The sequence below is a fragment of the Hoplias malabaricus genome, chromosome 18 (assembly GCF_029633855.1).
Source record: "Hoplias malabaricus isolate fHopMal1 chromosome 18, fHopMal1.hap1, whole genome shotgun sequence".
Lineage (NCBI taxonomy): Eukaryota > Metazoa > Chordata > Actinopteri > Characiformes > Erythrinidae > Hoplias > Hoplias malabaricus.
The window spans coordinates 31,692,411-31,709,757 of NC_089817.1; the positions used below are offsets into that span (position 1 = coordinate 31,692,411).

Sequence of the window (17,347 nt, forward strand, 5' to 3'; positions counted from 1 at the left end):
ATGGCAGTCTTTAATGTACAGAATTAATAATGGCCTCCCCTACTGATTTGCTCACTGTGTAAAATGTGTAAGTATGGCATTAGCTTTAGACTGCCATTTCTACATTTCTATCACTCTGAACTAGTCTCAGTTGACCCAACACTGTACATCATGATGATGTTAGTTAGACTATCCACTGGTGGGAGGATTCATGCTCATGTATAAAACAACAGAGACATTAACCTTCTGAATCATTTCATGTTACTTAGCTCTATCTCTATTTCAGATTGACGAACAAGACTACAGGCAAAACATCACAATTCAATATTTTTTTCCTGACAATAATAGGTCTTGTGTAAAAGACCTTACAAGTCCCTGGATATTTTCTTCTGTGCTTCGTTCTCTCATGTATATCTGTGTGCACTGTGTTTCTGAACCTGCTGGTGATCATCCCCATCTCTCACTTCAAGCAGCTCCACACTCCAACCAACCTGACCATCCTCTCTGTGGCTGTGGCTGATTTCGTTGTGGGACTGTTTAATATGCCTTTGGATCTATTTGACCTGATTGATTCCTGCTGGTATCTTGGATCAATTTCATGTGACATTCATCAAATAATCACTTTGTTCTCAAAGTATGGCTCTCTGTACAGTGTGATACTTATAGCAGTTGATAGGTACATTGCTATCACTGCCCCTCTGCAGTATTTCAATAAAATCACGCTTCATATAACCTTGATGTCCATAATTGTTTCCTGGTGTTTTTGTCTGTGTTATGCCATGATGTATGTATACTTTAATGACATTTTTTTACAACCTCAGATCTCCACCCACTGTTATGGGGAGTGTGTAATGCACATAAATCATTCTTGGGCCATCTTTGACCATGTAATTGCTTTTCTAGCACCATGCTGTCTTATATTTGTTTTGTATTCAGTTATTTTTACAGTGGCAATACATCAAGCCAAAGCCATCAGAGCTGTGAAAAATGGTGCCTCAAAAAACCATGGAGCTAAAATGTCAAGGGCTTCTGAAATCAAAGCAGCCAAGAAATTAGGCATTGTGGTTTTTGCTTACCTTGTATGTTGGATACCATTTTATTTAAGCTCTGTGTAAATTCAAAAATCTTTGACTGTGTGGACTGTTTTGATCTGGATATTAGATATGAACTCCTTTGTGAACCCACTGATATATGCTATGTTCTATTCATGGTTCAGGGAATTTGCAAAGAGTATTGTAACATGTAGTATATTTAAACCATCATCTTCAAGGCTGAATTTGTTTCCTAAACATTATCCTGTGACTGATTCAATCTGACAGAGCAGAGGCTAGTACATATTGTACTGCTCTTGTATATTTTTTATATATATTTTTGCACAAAACCTAAATCAAGTTCAAAGAAAAACCTGGTGAACTTTCACAGCTAGCTTAAACTTTAGACATTTTTAGTAAAATATATAGTTTAATAAGCTATACTTGTAAATACTAAGTTATTTCATGTGATCAACTGTAATAATTAAACTGTGGCCCACATGCTGACAATGCACTGCTTACCCAGCAAGGTTGAAGAAATTGGAAGATGCCAGGGGTTTAACTCAAAAGGAATAGCTCAGTGCCATATCCTGAGCATAAACTAATAACACAATCCCCTTAAGTGGTTGTATTCTCAAATATAGCACAAACTCAATGAAAAATACTTGTGTATTTAATAAAAGTCAGAGTGAGAGTTGAAGAGAGAGAAGAATAAGAAACAGATGTGTTTGTTGATGTCAGGATCACGGGGCGGACTGACGGAGCTGGACGCACTTGCTAAAACACAGAGTTTATTTATAGAAACAAAAGATAGCAAACAGAGGTATGTACAGAAAGACTTTGACAGAAAGACAATATGCAGGGAGCTAGCAGACACTTAGACAAAGGAAGCTAAACAGACTAAATCTTGGACACGGAGAGCTAAAGAGACTAAACTTGGAAACAGGGTTAAACAGAGAAAAGACACGAACAGACATGAGACAAGAAAGATACAAAGACCGACTTGGAGGGCAGGAGAAACAGACAAGACAGACAGACTGGAACTAACAAACCAAAGGAGGAACAGCAAACTGAATGTGGAAACAACGGAAACAGACTTGACAACAGAGGAAATGAAACAAAACGGAATGAGGAAAAAGAATGAGCGACAGACAAACTGGAGGGAGCAAAACAACAACAGTGGAAGCAACAGCGGAGGCAGAAATACTAGACTGAGCAAACGACAACAGGAAACGACAGAGACAGACAGACCGGACTGAGCAACATGACATGGCAACAATGGAAGCGAAACAAATGACCGACCATAAGAAGTGAGACAAGGGGACTTAAATACATAAGACAAGACACACCTGGAACAGATAATGAGGGGGATTACAAATGATACTGACAAGGACACTGACGAGGAGGAGGAGGAAGAAAGGTGGGACATGGGCAGAGACATGGACAATAACACATGTTGGACATGGGTTTACACATGTTTAATAAGTCATGTCAAATAGACAGATCTCTCAGTTCACTGTTCCTGAATGTGTAAGTTGGATATTTTCCAGCAAGCGGATCTTTTCTCTGTTTCACATGGATAACATAGTTTATGAAAACATTACAGTCCAGTATTGCTTTCCTGACAACAATTCATCCTGCAGAAAGGAGGTCCGAACAGGCCCTGCTTATATATTACTGTTCATTGTTCTCTCATGTATATCTGTGTGTACTGTGTTTCTGAACCTGCTGGTGATCATCTCCATCTCTCACTTCAAGCAGCTCCACACTCCAACCAACCTGCTCATCCTCTCTCTGGCTGTGGCTGACCTTCTCGTGGGACTGATTGTTATGCCTGTGAATATAATGCAAATTGTTGATTCTTGCTGGAAAATTGGCATGTTCTATTTTTCCTTTTGTCAGTTCTCTTTCAGTGTTAGCATCTGCATTTAGCCTGGTTTTAATTGCTGTAGATCAGTACATTGCTGTGTGTGACCCCCTGCTATATCCAAGTATAATCACTGTGTGTAAAATGTGTGTATGCATAGTTATAAGCTGGTGTTTCTGCCTAATATATGATATTTTATTAATGGATTTTAATGACCATCTTATTACAACACAGCTCTATGCTGCATGTTATGGAGAGTGTATTTTGGTCATGAAACATTCCTGGGTGATTGTCGACCTTGTGTTTTCATTTCTTACCTCATGCTCTGTTATAGTGGTCCTGTATGGTTTGATTTTTAAGGTGGCAAGGCATCAGGCTAAAGCTGTTAGTGCTGTGAAAAATGGTTCTTCAAACAAACAAGGGGCAAATGTTTCAAGCTCTTCTCAAACTAAAGCAGCCAAAAAAGTAGGCACAATCATTTTTGTTTATCTTGCTTTATGGATACCTTATAATTTAATGTCTCTGTCAGTTGAAAGCTTGACATCTTTGTCAATGGTATGGACTGTATGTACCTGGCTTTTATATATTAACTCCTCTGTGAACCCACTATTGTATTCCGTATTTTATTCATGGTTCAGAGTATCAGTGAAATATATTGTAACTTGTAGAATATTTGAATCCTCATCTTCAAGATTCAATTTGTATCGAGAGCTTTCATAATAGTCCTGAATCTATTTGAGGCATTTCCCATATGTACATTCACATTTAATGTAATATAGTATACTTTACACAACACTATAGACGGGCATTCACTAAAATTCATCTCACAGATCTGTTTGAAAGCTTTGTCTGATTTTTATTTTGTCCCACCTTGTAATGTTAAGTGATCTGTAGTGCTATCATGCCACATTTGCCTGTTTTAGCTTGTATTTATATAATTCAATTCTTTGAAATGTAATCCTTCCTGTATTGTATAATCTAGGTATTCTTGTCTAGAAAATGATATAACAACTACTCTACAAGTTTTATAATATGCTGTATTGTTTCTTTTCTCTGAAGATGGTTGCGCAAAGTGACTTACAATTCACATTAAATAATCAATACTTTTTGCTTAGAAAGGAGCCATTGTAAATTATTTCATAACTAAATAATAAAAGACAAAAGTATTGGATGAATGTATATTGAGTGTTATATCCTTCTCATTGCATTCAAACATTTTAAACTTAATTCATACTCAAAAGTAGTTCAAAATGGGTTCATAAAATACAATTCATGAGCAGACTCAATGGCAGAGATGGATACAGGCTGGGTGGCCTTACAGGAAACGGGCTATGCACTCTGACAGGATGGGTGACCTACTGGAGGCTTTACTTCAAATTCCTAGGCAGATAAGTGTGCAGCAACTATGTCCTAATCAGTAAGTACTGCTTTCCTGACAACAACTCATCTTACATATTTCTGTAAATTTTCCTCTCATGCATATCTGTGTGCACCCTGTTTCTGAACCTCCTGGTGATCATCTCCATCTGTCACTTCAAGCAGCTCCACACTCCAACCAACCTGCTCATCCTCTCTCTGGCTGTGGCTGATTTTCTAGTGGGACTGATTGTTATGCCTGTGAATATAATGCAGCTGATAGACTCATGTTGGTATCTTGGTAAAATGGCATGTTCTGTGATTCCACTGATCAGTTTTTTTGCAATGGTGACATCTATATTTAGTCTGGTATTCATTGCAGTAGATCGGTACATTGCTGTGTGTGACCCCTTGCTTTATCAGCTGATGTCATTTAATGCTGTGTAATGTGAATTTATATTCTTCTTGTCTCATATGCCTTCAAAATATTATAGAGGCAGTTCTATTCTCTGGTCCTAAAAAAACCTGAGCTTTGAATTTTAATGTAGGCCTTTTCCTCTTTAAGTCATTTTTAAAGTTTAATCTATCTTTGTGCAGTGCTTTCCTCTGAAAATTGTTGTGTACTGTGTCTCATAATTTGCCTGAAATTAATCAATGAATGCAAGGCAGATTTTTGCTAATAAAGCCACTTTTACATCTATTGGGTCTGTCATTACACAGAAATATAACTGTAAATCCTATTACATTTAATAAATAAATACAAATGCTGGGATTTAGAAACTGAAATTACAAATTTGTGTTCACACCAATATAATTCCATTTTCATGTAAGTTTCATCAAGTTTCATGTAAACTACATGTGTGATTAAAAAAAATAATAATGGTTTAAGCCTATAGTTTTAACCACCCTGTATAATCATTAGAAGTTTAATAGTAACCTATTCTAATTACGGAATGAATAAAGCTGTTGCTGGCCATAATTCTTGGCTGGTGTTTTTTGTCTGTTTTATGCCATCATGTATTTATACTTCAATGACACTTTTTTACTAATTCAGCCCTCCACCCACTGTTATGGAGACTGTGTTGTGTTTGTAAAATACAAACCGGATTCCAAAAATGTTGGGACACCAAACAAATTGTGAATAAAAACTGAATGCAATGATGTGGAGATGGCAAATGTCAATATTTTATTCGTAATAGAACATAGATGACAGATCAAAAGTTTAATCTGAGTAATTGTAACATTTCAAAGGAAAAATATGTTGATTCTAAATAACAGTGTCAACAAATCCCCAAAAGCTTGGGACAAGTAGCAATAAGTGGCTGGAAAAAGGAAATGGAGCATATAACGAACAGCTGGAAGACCAATTAACACTGATTAGGTCAATTGACAACATGATTAGGTATAAAAAGAGCTTCTCAGAGTGTCAGTGTCTCTCTGAAGTCAAGATGGTAAGAGGATCACCAATTCCACCATTGTTGCGCAGAAAGATTGGTGTTACCCTAAAATAGTAAAATAGCAAAGAATTTTAAGTTATCATCATCAACCGTGCATAACATCATCAAAAGATTCAGAGAATCTGGAACAATTGCTGTGCTTATGGGTCAAGGCCGTAAAACTCTTCTGGATGCTCGTGATCTCCGGGCCCTTAAAAATCACTGCACCTCAAACAGGAATGCCACTGTCAAGGAAATAACAGAATGGGCTGAGGAATACTTCCAGAAAGCATTGTCAGTGAACACAATCCACCGTGCCATCCGCCGTTGCCAGCTGAAAATCTACAGTGCAAAGAGGAAGCCATTTCTAAGCAAGCTCCACAAGCTCAGATGTTTGCACTGGGCCAGGAGTCTTTTAAAATGGAGTGTGGCAAAATGGAAGACTGTTCTGTGGTCAGATGTGTCACGATTGGAAGTTATTTATGGAACAATGGGACGCCATGTCATCTGGACCAGAGAGGACAAAGATAACCCAAGTAGTTATCAATGCTCCGTTCAGAAGCCTGCATCACTGATGGTATGGGGTTGCATGAGTACCTGTGGCATGGGCAGCTTGCATGTCTGGAAAGGCACCATTAATGCAGAGAACTATGTTCAGTTTCTAGAACAACATATGCTCCCATCTAGAAGTCACCCCTTTAGGGAAGACCCTGCATTTTTCAACAAGATAATGCCAGACCACATTCTGCAGCAATCACAACATCATGGCTACGTAGGAGAAGGATCCGGGGACTGAAATGGCAGCCTGCAGTCCAGATCTTTCACCTATAGAGAACATTTGGAGCATCATAGAGGAAGGTGTGATAAAGAAGGCCCAAGACGATTGAACAGTTAGAGGCCTGTATTAGACATGAATGGGAGAGCATTCCTATTTCTAAACTTGAGAAACTGGTCTCCTCTGTCCCCAGGTGTCTGTGAAGTGTTGTAAGAAGGAGGGATGCCACACAGTGGTAAAAAATGGCTTTGTCCCAATTTTTTGGGGATTTGTTGACGCCATGAAATTTTGAAACATATTTTTCCCTTAAAATGATACATTCTCTCAGTTTAAACTTTTGATCTGTGATTTGTGTTCTATTCTGAATATAATATTAGATGTTGGCACCTCCACATCATTGCATTCAGTTTTTATTCACAATTTGTTTAGTGTCCCAACTTTTTTTGGAATCCGGTTTGTACTCTTGGGTCATCATTGTCCTTGTAGTTGCATTTCTAGCCCCTTGCTCCTTTATATTTGTCTTGTATTCAGTTATTTTTAAAGTGGCAATACATCAAGCCACAGTTATCGGAGCTGTGAAAAATGGGCCCTCAACAAACCATGGAGCTAAAATATCAAGGTCTTCTGAAATCAAAGCTGCTAAAACATTGGGCACAGTGGTTTTTGTGTACCTTGCTTGCTGGATACCACATTATATATGCTCTGTGACAGTTCCAACATCTTTGACTGTGTGGACCACTTTTGCCTGGCTAATAGACATTAACTCCTTTGTGAACACACTGATATATGCCATTATCTATTCATGGTTCAAAGCATCTGCAAAGAATATTGTATCATGTAGAATATTTGAATCATCATCATGAATGCTGAATTTGTTTCCTGAACATTAACCTCAGACTGATTTCTTTTGTCACAGGCCACTTCATATATTAATTCTCTAATATATTATTTATATATACATTTTTGCACAAATCTCTAAACCCAGTTTTTAGAATTTTTCCCACAGATATCATAACTTACATATTCTACTAAAAAATATATTTTAATAATCTATTATTATAAGATCTAAGCAATTTCATATAAACAATTGTAATTATTAAACTGTGGCTAGAGTTAACAGAAACTAGATGGAAGGACGTTAACACTCAGTGTTGACCATGCACGGATTTTCTACCAATGTTGAGAGAAATGGAATAAGCCAGAGCTTTGACCCAGGAGGCACAGCTCAGAACCAAGTCCTGAGCATTATAGACTAAGGCCACATGAATCTTATTACGTCGTTCCCTCCCTGAGTACCAGCTGTTACAAGCTCAATGAAAAATATTGGCAAATATTTAGTCTGAGGAGGGGCTGAGGCGAGTGAGAAGAAAAACATTCTGGAGGTGCTTGGTGTTTAAGATTGTGATGGTGAGTGCTAATATAGTGCAGTAAAACCAAGCTCAGAAACAATGCTCTTGCCTCCAGTTCCCACTTTCTGTGGATGACAGAGTAACATCTATAATAATGTGTTATGTGATCAAAATGTGGTCCACTTTGTCCATATTTGAGAGTTGACAGTCAACAATATTACAAATAAATAAACCATTTATCAAGTCACCTTTGTCTATACAAAGGCCCTGTCCATACACAGCAAACATTTATGACTGATCATGAAGAATCATTGTAATAATTAAATCCAGCTATTTCAGATGCCATTTGTTACGACCCAGTCTAGGGTTGAGCCGTAACAGAATGAGATGTGTGTTGTGATTGATGTGTGGGAAAATGATTAACTGTAACAGAGATGAGAATGTGGACAAAAGTATGCAGACAAAAGGGACAGAAATGGAAACACAGAATGGATAATGAATAGAATATATATATATATATATATATATGTTGTAGATGTGATATGTACAAAGAGACAAACAGCAGTGGACTTCAGGATGGTCTTATGCAAAAATAACAAACAAACGCCGCACCTAACTGAGCCACAGACAACTCTAACTTACCCAAGTGGAAAAAAAAAGGAAACAAAAGACAATGCCTTACCTCACTCCCTAGGTATACACAAAAACACACACAAAACCCACTCCCAAAACAAACAGCAGCCAACCCAACTCTGGTGAAAAACATACACACAGTGTTACAAAACCTTTACAAAAAACAAATCTAACGACAGTAATCAAAATTAAAATATTTAATCATTAAATATTCACAACGAAATCACAAAAGCACAGAGCACCAAAACATACACAGAAAACATACACAGCGCAGCACCCCCTCCCACAAATAGAAACCCATAGTGGGAACAGACATTAACACCTAGACAGGGCATCTGCAACAACATTATTTACACCCGGCTTGTGACAGATAGACAAACAGAAACCCTGAAGTATGAGTCCAGCGCATTAATCACTGGTTCAAGTTACACATACAGCTAAAGAAAGTTAGAGGATTATGGTCAGCATAAACTGTGATTGGAACAGATTTACTACCAATGTATACTTCAAAGTGTTGGAGTGCTAATAATAGGGCGAGTGTCTCTTTCTCTATGGTACTATACATTAGCTGATGTTTTTAAAACTTCTTAGAAAAGAAGAAAACTGGAAGGACAATGTGAGCTTCATCTTATTGTAAAAGGACAGCACCCGCTCCAGTATCACTTGCATCTACCTCTAATTTAAAAGGCTTATTAAAGTCAGGTGCTGCAAGCACAGGGACTTTACTAAGCAGCAGTTTCACAGACTCAAAAGCTGTCTGACACTCACAAGCACACTAAGGCCTACATAATCTAGTAAGATTTAATCAAGATTAATTAATACAATTACTCACTGAATATATTGTGTATATAATATAAATCAATAGTTATCATTAACCATTACTCATTGGTGTTAATCTGCATTTTCCCATCAGTTACAAATTTTGCAGAACCAACTTGATCAACACAATCTTCCATGTGGGGCAGAGCAAAAGAATCAGGCTTAGTGACTTCATTAACCTTTCTAAAGTCAGTACAGAAACATGTTACTCTTTTTATTCTTTCTTGGTTCTCTGGGCTAGGGCTGACTGCCCAAGGTTAACACCCACCTTCACAAGCTCGCGTATTCCATACGGCAGCAAAACACAGAGCAGCCAGTTCACTTCCAAGCACTGCAGCGTTTTATTTACGTTTCTGAAACAGCTCAACATATAACAGCCATGGGTGGAGAGCCGTGAGTTGACTAGGCTTATGCTAAGTTGAGGCAGGTCACAAACAAAACCTCAGTAACACCTGTCTATACACCTTATTCCCTCTTCACCCTTGATTAACTACTTTTCACAACCAAACAAAAGAAGAACCACACCCACAGCGCCCCTTTCCAACAGTCTCTCTTAAAGGAACCTTAACCCATTGTTCCTAATACTACCCCCACTCTGGGTTGTGTATATAACATGTACCAGAACTCCAGCAGCTATATCACATACATCCTTTCAGTCCTAGTGTCTTACACGATTTAAATGAATAAAAGGCCTCATGAGGGGTCCAGCTTCATGTACATTCCTCCCTTACAGTATTCAGCGCTGTGTTCCGTTTTAGAGAATGCACTTTTTTTTTTAAGAGGAGGAGGTGTGGGTAGTGCAATGTTGGATGTGAGGGTTTTCTTTCTTTGATTGATCCTCCCAGCAAGGATAGCTTATAAGTCCATGTAGCTACATAACAGTCCTCAAATTCCCTTAGTTTCCTGATAAACTTGAGAAACATGACTCCTTCAAAATCTAGAAGAGCATACAACATATGCTAGGTACAACACTTAGAACCCTTAGTAATTTCCTAACTACATAATGGCTCTCCACAAATAAAAGCATCATATTTTAAGTTTTGAATTGAATGCGAAACATAAATTTGCAATGCCACTTATGTTTCTGAAGTTTTTTTCTTCTTTTCTTTTTTCAGGAAGCTGAAAAAATTGACCACTGAAACATGTTGGAGGGAGGATCTACCTTTCCTTGATCCACTGGTTCCTCAGCACTGAGAGGAGAAAGGTCATAATCAGCGTCTGCTTCAAGCATGGGTGTTGAAACTTCTACTGGTTTCCAAGTATGGGCTTGCTTGAACACCCATCTATTGTCCAGTGGTGTGCAGGAGTGGTAAGTCTTCAGTTTATCATGGTGGACTATTTTACACTTTGTCTTTGGGTTCTTTTGAATGTGGTATACTAGATCATCAAGCTGGCCAAGGACAAAATAGGGACCTTAGTAGAAATTTCTTTACCTTGTTCTTCACCCGCTTGGTGCCTTTAATTAGGTGCCACACAGCATCACTAACCTTGTATTAAGTTTTGCAGATGATTTTGTCATATTGCCTCTTAGCACGTTCCACTGAAAACTCAAGTGTATCTCGGGCGATTTGGTGAGCCAGTCCCAGTTTATATAGTTCAGTGACATACTGAGGAAGCTATTTGGCATCCCCATATCCAGAGGGCAGACCAACCACAATGTCAATGGGCTCAGTAAATTCTCATTCAAAGAGAATCGTATTAGGCGTAAAGCCAGTTGAACTGTGTTTTGTTGCTCTGTAAGCCATGCATATGGAATCACGATATCCCATTCCCAATGACAGCGTTCGGCTGTAGTGGGCAATATTTTCTCCAGGGTGGCATTGAAATGTTCAACCTGCCCATCTGACTGTGGTCTAAAAGGTGTGGTATGCGTCTTTTCAATCTCTAGCAGATCACACATTATTTGTGTTTCACGATAAGGTTTTATATAGTGACCTCGATATTTATCACAATATTAACATTTTGTCACACTGTAACAAAGGATATCCTTATAAAAAATATAGACTGAATACAGCAAAAGTTCATTACTATACAACATATATGCACATATAGTATGCACATTACTCAAATTCACAAGGAAATATTTCACTAGAACAATAATATTTCCTTACTACATAAAAGTAATGATATGTTTGTCTTGTGTTATGACAAGGTAGGTCAAGGTAGGGTATTACCACCTCAAGCATTTAAAGAAGCAGAAAGAGTAAAAAGATAGATTAAGAAGAGCTTAAAATAATAAATAAATAAACACTCCCAACTAAAATATTAAAATATAAAATATAATATAACCCATTAGAATGCTTAGAACAGTGCTTTGTAACAGTGGGAAAGCTAGAATGGTTTCAGTTTCGCATGTTCATTCATTCACTGCCTTTTATTGCTTATCCAACTCAGGGACGCGGTGGGTCCAGAGCATACCCAGGCGGGAGTTTTTTTATTTAAGAGGAGCAGACTGATCTATGGCATCAGCTAATTAAAATTCGCGAGCAGAGAAAATAATTTTGTTTGAGGAAAACCAAACAGTGCTCTTGCAAACCAGAAAACATTTCCCAAAAGTACACTTTGAGTGAAGAAAAACCCACTGGATTCTCCCTTTGCGCCAGGGAAAGTTTCTGCGCTTGTGTTCTGACAGGGTGTCACCACATCAAACAAAATTCACCCCAAAACCCATAGCAAACAGGAGATTATAATATACTTAATAAAAATGTATGTATTTAATACAGGGGCGGCACGGTGGCGCAGCAGGTAGCTCCAGAGACCTGGAGGTTGAGGGTTCGATTCCCGCTCCGGGTGACTGTCTGTGAGGAGTTGGTTTGTTCTCCCCATGTCCGCGTGGGTTTCCTCCGGGTGCTCCAGTTTCCTCCCACGGTCCAAAAACACATGTTGCAGGTGGATTGGCGACTCAAAAGTGTCCGTAGGTGTGAGTGAATGTGTGTCTGTGTTGCCCTGTGAAGGACTGGCGCCCCCTCCAGGGCTCTGGACCCACCACGACCCTGAATTGGATAAGCGGTTACAGATAATGAATGAATGAATATTTAATACATACACACAAGCACTTGAATTAAACCTATTATCGTCTTGTTTACCTTCTCGCATTCATGCGGACACCTGTTTATTTACTGTAATAGCATGAGTATATGAGCTATATAGCATGTGATAACCAGGAATAGAAATGAAGGTTTATTGCGCTCTGCAACCCAAAGCTTATCATCATTATCGAGTGAAAATTAATCACGTAAACATATCAATATCATTTTATCGCCCAGCATCAGTTACTTCTGACTCAAAGTTAGAGCTTTGGTCGCTGTGCAAGGTATAAAGAACACCATAGCGGCACATCCACTCAGCACAAAGCACATCAGCCACTGTCACTGCCTGGTCATTTGGTAAGGGATATGCCTCTGTAGCAGACTTGAAACGGCGCTGGTCACAGAAGCAGGCACACACACGCCAGGGAGTGGAGATCTGGAGATTTATTCTGAATAAAACAGCATGGGGCACAGTAAGCTCATGCAGCAAATCAGCACCCTCTCTCACCCTACACCATACAGCATCCACTATGCTTCTAACAAAATCCCTAACCATATAAAACAGTTTCATATGAAGAGAATGATATACATTGATAAGGGTTATTTTGTATCTGACCACAGATATGAGGAATTTTGTGATGCATGACGGTATTACATTAATTCACCTCATCTACTCATTAACAGTGTCAAACAAGTTCCATACAGAACTGTATAATGCTGAGCTTTCTACACAGAACTCAAAAACCCATGTGAGGAAAAGAGAAAAATAATAAAAAAATATAAATGAAATAATTACATGAATAAAATGTAATATTTTGATCGTATAGTGTTTAAATACTACATTAGTGCCCGACAGATCTCAATATTTCACATAAACTCTTATTACAATCACACAACAATGAACATACCTGAATAAAACAGCATGGGGCACAATAAGCTCATGCAGCAAATCAACACCCTCTCTCACCCTACACTGGTAAAGCCAAAGAAATGTGACCTTGTTATACATCGCCAAATATCGTTCATATTTGACACAAACCTGACGTTCCAAACATTTTCTCCTGAGATATTATATTACACGTAATCACAATTCCATTATTTAGTGGCTTAATACTACATTTTTCAATGAAAGAGCGCAGCAGGTCTTACCCATACAGCATCCACTATGCTTCTAACGAATCCGGGGGAAAACCGCTGCATGTGCTTACTTTGAGTGTTACATTAATTAAGACCCCAGTTAGAACAGGTTCAGGGGGAACCCAAAACAGTTAGGAAAATTGAACTTATTACACTTCAAGCATATATAGTGACACACAAAAAAAAAGAAATAAAGTTTTGGTGAAGTTCACAATAGCCATAATTAATTTAACACAACAAACAAAATAATTATAAATAAATAAATAAATAAATAAATAAACCAATTTAATCTCAGCTACACCTCTACCCATTTTGAAAATATATTCTTAAACAACCAAATATAGCAGTTGTACCTCTCAGTCTCATGCATTGGGCCAATGAGGTCAATTTCTATTCTCTCTATAGGCAGTCCAACACGAATTGTACTCATTGGTGCTCGTTGGGTCTTTGAGGGTTGGGTCTTGGCAGCACAGTTGGTGCAAATGCGGCACCAAAGTGTGACATCCTCTCTCATACCATGCCAATAGTATCGACTCTGAAGACGTGCTAGAGTCCTTTTAACACCAAAATGGCCCTCAACGGGCCCTTCATGCATCTGCCTCTTCACTTCAGTCTTATACATGCATGGCAGCAGGACTTGTGGGTAGAACATAGCATTCTCCATGCAGTAGAAACGTCTTAGCAGAACATTGTCCTTGCAGTACAATCTGTCCCACTGACTCCAGTATGCTTTAGTGGCCGGTCTACAGGGGGACACGTCTCTCCAAGATGATTGCTCCTGTTTCTCCCTTAACCACTTCCGCACTGGTGCAATGTCACGATCAGTTTGTTGTGCCTCACAGCTGTTCCACAGTCCAACCTTGGAATGGGCTTATTCCAACTGTTCCATTCATTGATTCATTCATTCATTATCTGTAACCGCTTATCCAGTTCAGGGTTGCGGTGGGTCCAGAGCCTACCTGGAATCATTTGCCGCAAGGCAGGAATATACCCTGGAGGGGGCGCCAGTCCTTCACAGGGCAACACAGACACACAGATACACATTCACACCTACGAACACTTTTGAGTCACCAATCCACCTACCAACGTGTGTTTTTTGGACTGTGGGAGGAAACCAGAGCACCCGGAGGAAACCCACGCGGACACGGGGAGAACACACCAACTCCTCACAGACAGTCACCCGGAGCGGGAATCAAACCCACTACCTGCTGCGCCACCGTGCCGCCCTCCAACTGTTCCAGTGGACAAACATCCTGAACATTGCCTACTAACTTACACTGAAGCAGCAGAGACCACAAGCCTTTAGGCTAAATAAGAGTGGTAGCGGTCTGTTCAAAAATCAAAAAATAAGCGTCCACCTCATTTCCCCTGAAAGCAGGAACCAGAGCGATCAGCCTACTCACAGCAAAATCCCGCTCTGTACTTATGGCCCAAGAATGAGCTGGAGAGCAGGGCTTGGGAAATGGTGGCATGGCCGGTGGAGGGAGGGGGACAGGCTTGTAATCCCTGCAAAAAAAGCATGCACCTGGGTCTCATAAGATTGTAAAAGAGAATCTTATTGAGTATAATCCATGGCATAAAAAGCCAGTTATATCACCATAACCCATTGGCCGCCTCTACTGTACAAAATAAATGCTGGCCTCCCCTATTGACTCACTGCATAAAATACGTAACTATGTCATTCGCTGTTTCTTAACATTGCTATGACACTGAACTAGTCTCAGCTTAGGGTGAGTTCCTGTCTTGCTGCCAGGATTATACAGATAATGAATGAATGAATTATATATTATTGTTTAGGTTAAAGGACTTTACATTTGAATTGTTGTATTATATGTGGGCAGCACTGTGATGCAGCAGACAGTGTTGCCGTCACACAGCTGCAGGGTCCTGAAGGTTGTGGGTTCATGTCCTGCTCCGGGTGACTGTCTGTGAGGAGTTTGGTGTGTTCTCCCCGTGTCCGGGTGGGTTTCCTTCGGGTGCTCTGGTTTCCTCCCACAGTCCAAAACCACATGCTGGTAGGTGGATAAGCGACTCAAAAGTTTCCATATGTGTGAGTGTGTGTGTGAATATGTGAGCCTGTGTCACCCTGTGAAGGACTGGCATCCCCTCCAGGGCCTTGTGCCCAGTGATTCCGTGTAGGCTCTGGCCCCACCACGAACTGGATAAGTGGTTACAGACAATGAATGAATTAATGTGTTATATGCCAATGTAACCATGTGAAACTCCCTATTTTTACTTCTGAAAGGCTCTCTGAGATGTTCTTTTTCTGTTCTTTCTCTGCTATTGAAGTTAATTGAATTTGTAGCATTATATATTTTAGTTAGAATATAGCTTTTCTGTTATCCTGTCTCACATTTGTTGTAATGTTTTCTGGCATTTAATTGCATATGGACATAATAATAATAATAATAATAATGATGATGATGATGATGATGATGATGATGATGATAATAATAATAATAAATCTATATATTTCAATATTATATTTATAGTATTTTCAATTATATGTAGTAATTATATTATTTACAAAAGCCCAAAACCATTCCTGCTTTTTATATTAATTTTCACTTGTTTTTTGTCTATAGATCATTTTAAACAATCTATTAAAACGGCTGTAAAGATTGCTTCTGGACTGACTAAAGAACATCATCCATTCTGAGAATATACAACACAAACTTTCTGGCCTTTACTGAGTATGATCCAAGACATAAAAAGTCAGTTATATCACCATGACCTATGACCCCATGGCAGTCTCTAACGTACAGGATTAATACTGGCCTCCCCTAGTTTTTTGTTCACTGTGTGAAATGTGTATGTATGGCATTAGCTTTAGACTGTCATTACGCTGTACGTCATGATGATGTTAGGGTTACACTAGTAGGAGGGTTCATGCTCATGTTTAAAACAACAGAGACATTAACATTCTGAATCATTTCTGGATACTTAACCCTGTCTCTATTTCAGATGGACGAACAAGACTACAGGCAAAACATCACAATTCAATATTGCTTTCCTGACAATAATAGGTCTTGTGTAAAAGAGGTCATAAAAGACCCTGGATATTTTCTTATGTGCTTCATTCTCTCATGTATATCTGTGTGCACTGTGTTTCTGAACCTGCTGGTGATCATCTCCATCTCTCACTTCAAGCAGCTCCACACTCCAACCAACCTGCTCATCCTCTCTCTGGCTGTGGCTGATTTCCTTGTGGGACTGTTTAATATGCCTCTGGATCTATTTGACCTGATGGATTCCTGTTGGTATCTTGGAACAATTTCATGTGACATTCGTCAAATAATTGCTTTGTTCTCAAAGTATGGCTCACTGTACAGTGTGATACTTATAGCAGTTGATAGGTACGTTGCTATTACTGCCCCTCTGCAGTATTCCAGTAAAATCACACTTCATAAAACCTTGCTGTCCATAATTGTTGCCTGGTGTTTTTGTCTGTATTATGCCATAATGTATGTATACTTTAATGTCATTTTTTTACAACCTCAGATCTCCACCCACTGTTATGGACAGTGTGTAATGTACGTAAATCATTCTTGGGCCATCTTTGACCTTGTAATTGCTTTTCTAGCACCTTGCTGTCTTATATTTGTTTTGTATTCAGTTATTTTTAAAGTGGCAATACATCAAGCCAAAGCTATCAGAGCTGTGAATAACTGTCCCTCAAACAGCCTTGGAGCTAAAATGTCAAAGGCTTCTGAAATCAAAGCAGTCAAGAAATTAGGCACTGTGGTTTTTGTTTATCTTGCTTGCTGGATACCACTTTATATAAGCTCAGTGTCAATTCACACATCTTTGACTGTGTGGACTGTTTTGATCTGGATATTAAATATGAACTCCTTTGTGAACCCACTGATATATGCTATTTTCTATTCATGGTTCAGTGAATCTGCAAAGAATATTGTAACATGTAGAATATTTAAA

At 38.9% G+C, this 17,347-nt stretch overlaps 1 pseudogene; it reads left to right on the top strand.

Annotated features, from left to right (window-relative positions):
- Positions 1-2,585: 2,585 nt before the first annotated feature.
- On the top strand, positions 2,586-3,597 carry LOC136674450 (trace amine-associated receptor 6-like; annotated as a pseudogene).
- The last annotated feature ends 13,750 nt before the right edge of the window (positions 3,598-17,347 follow it).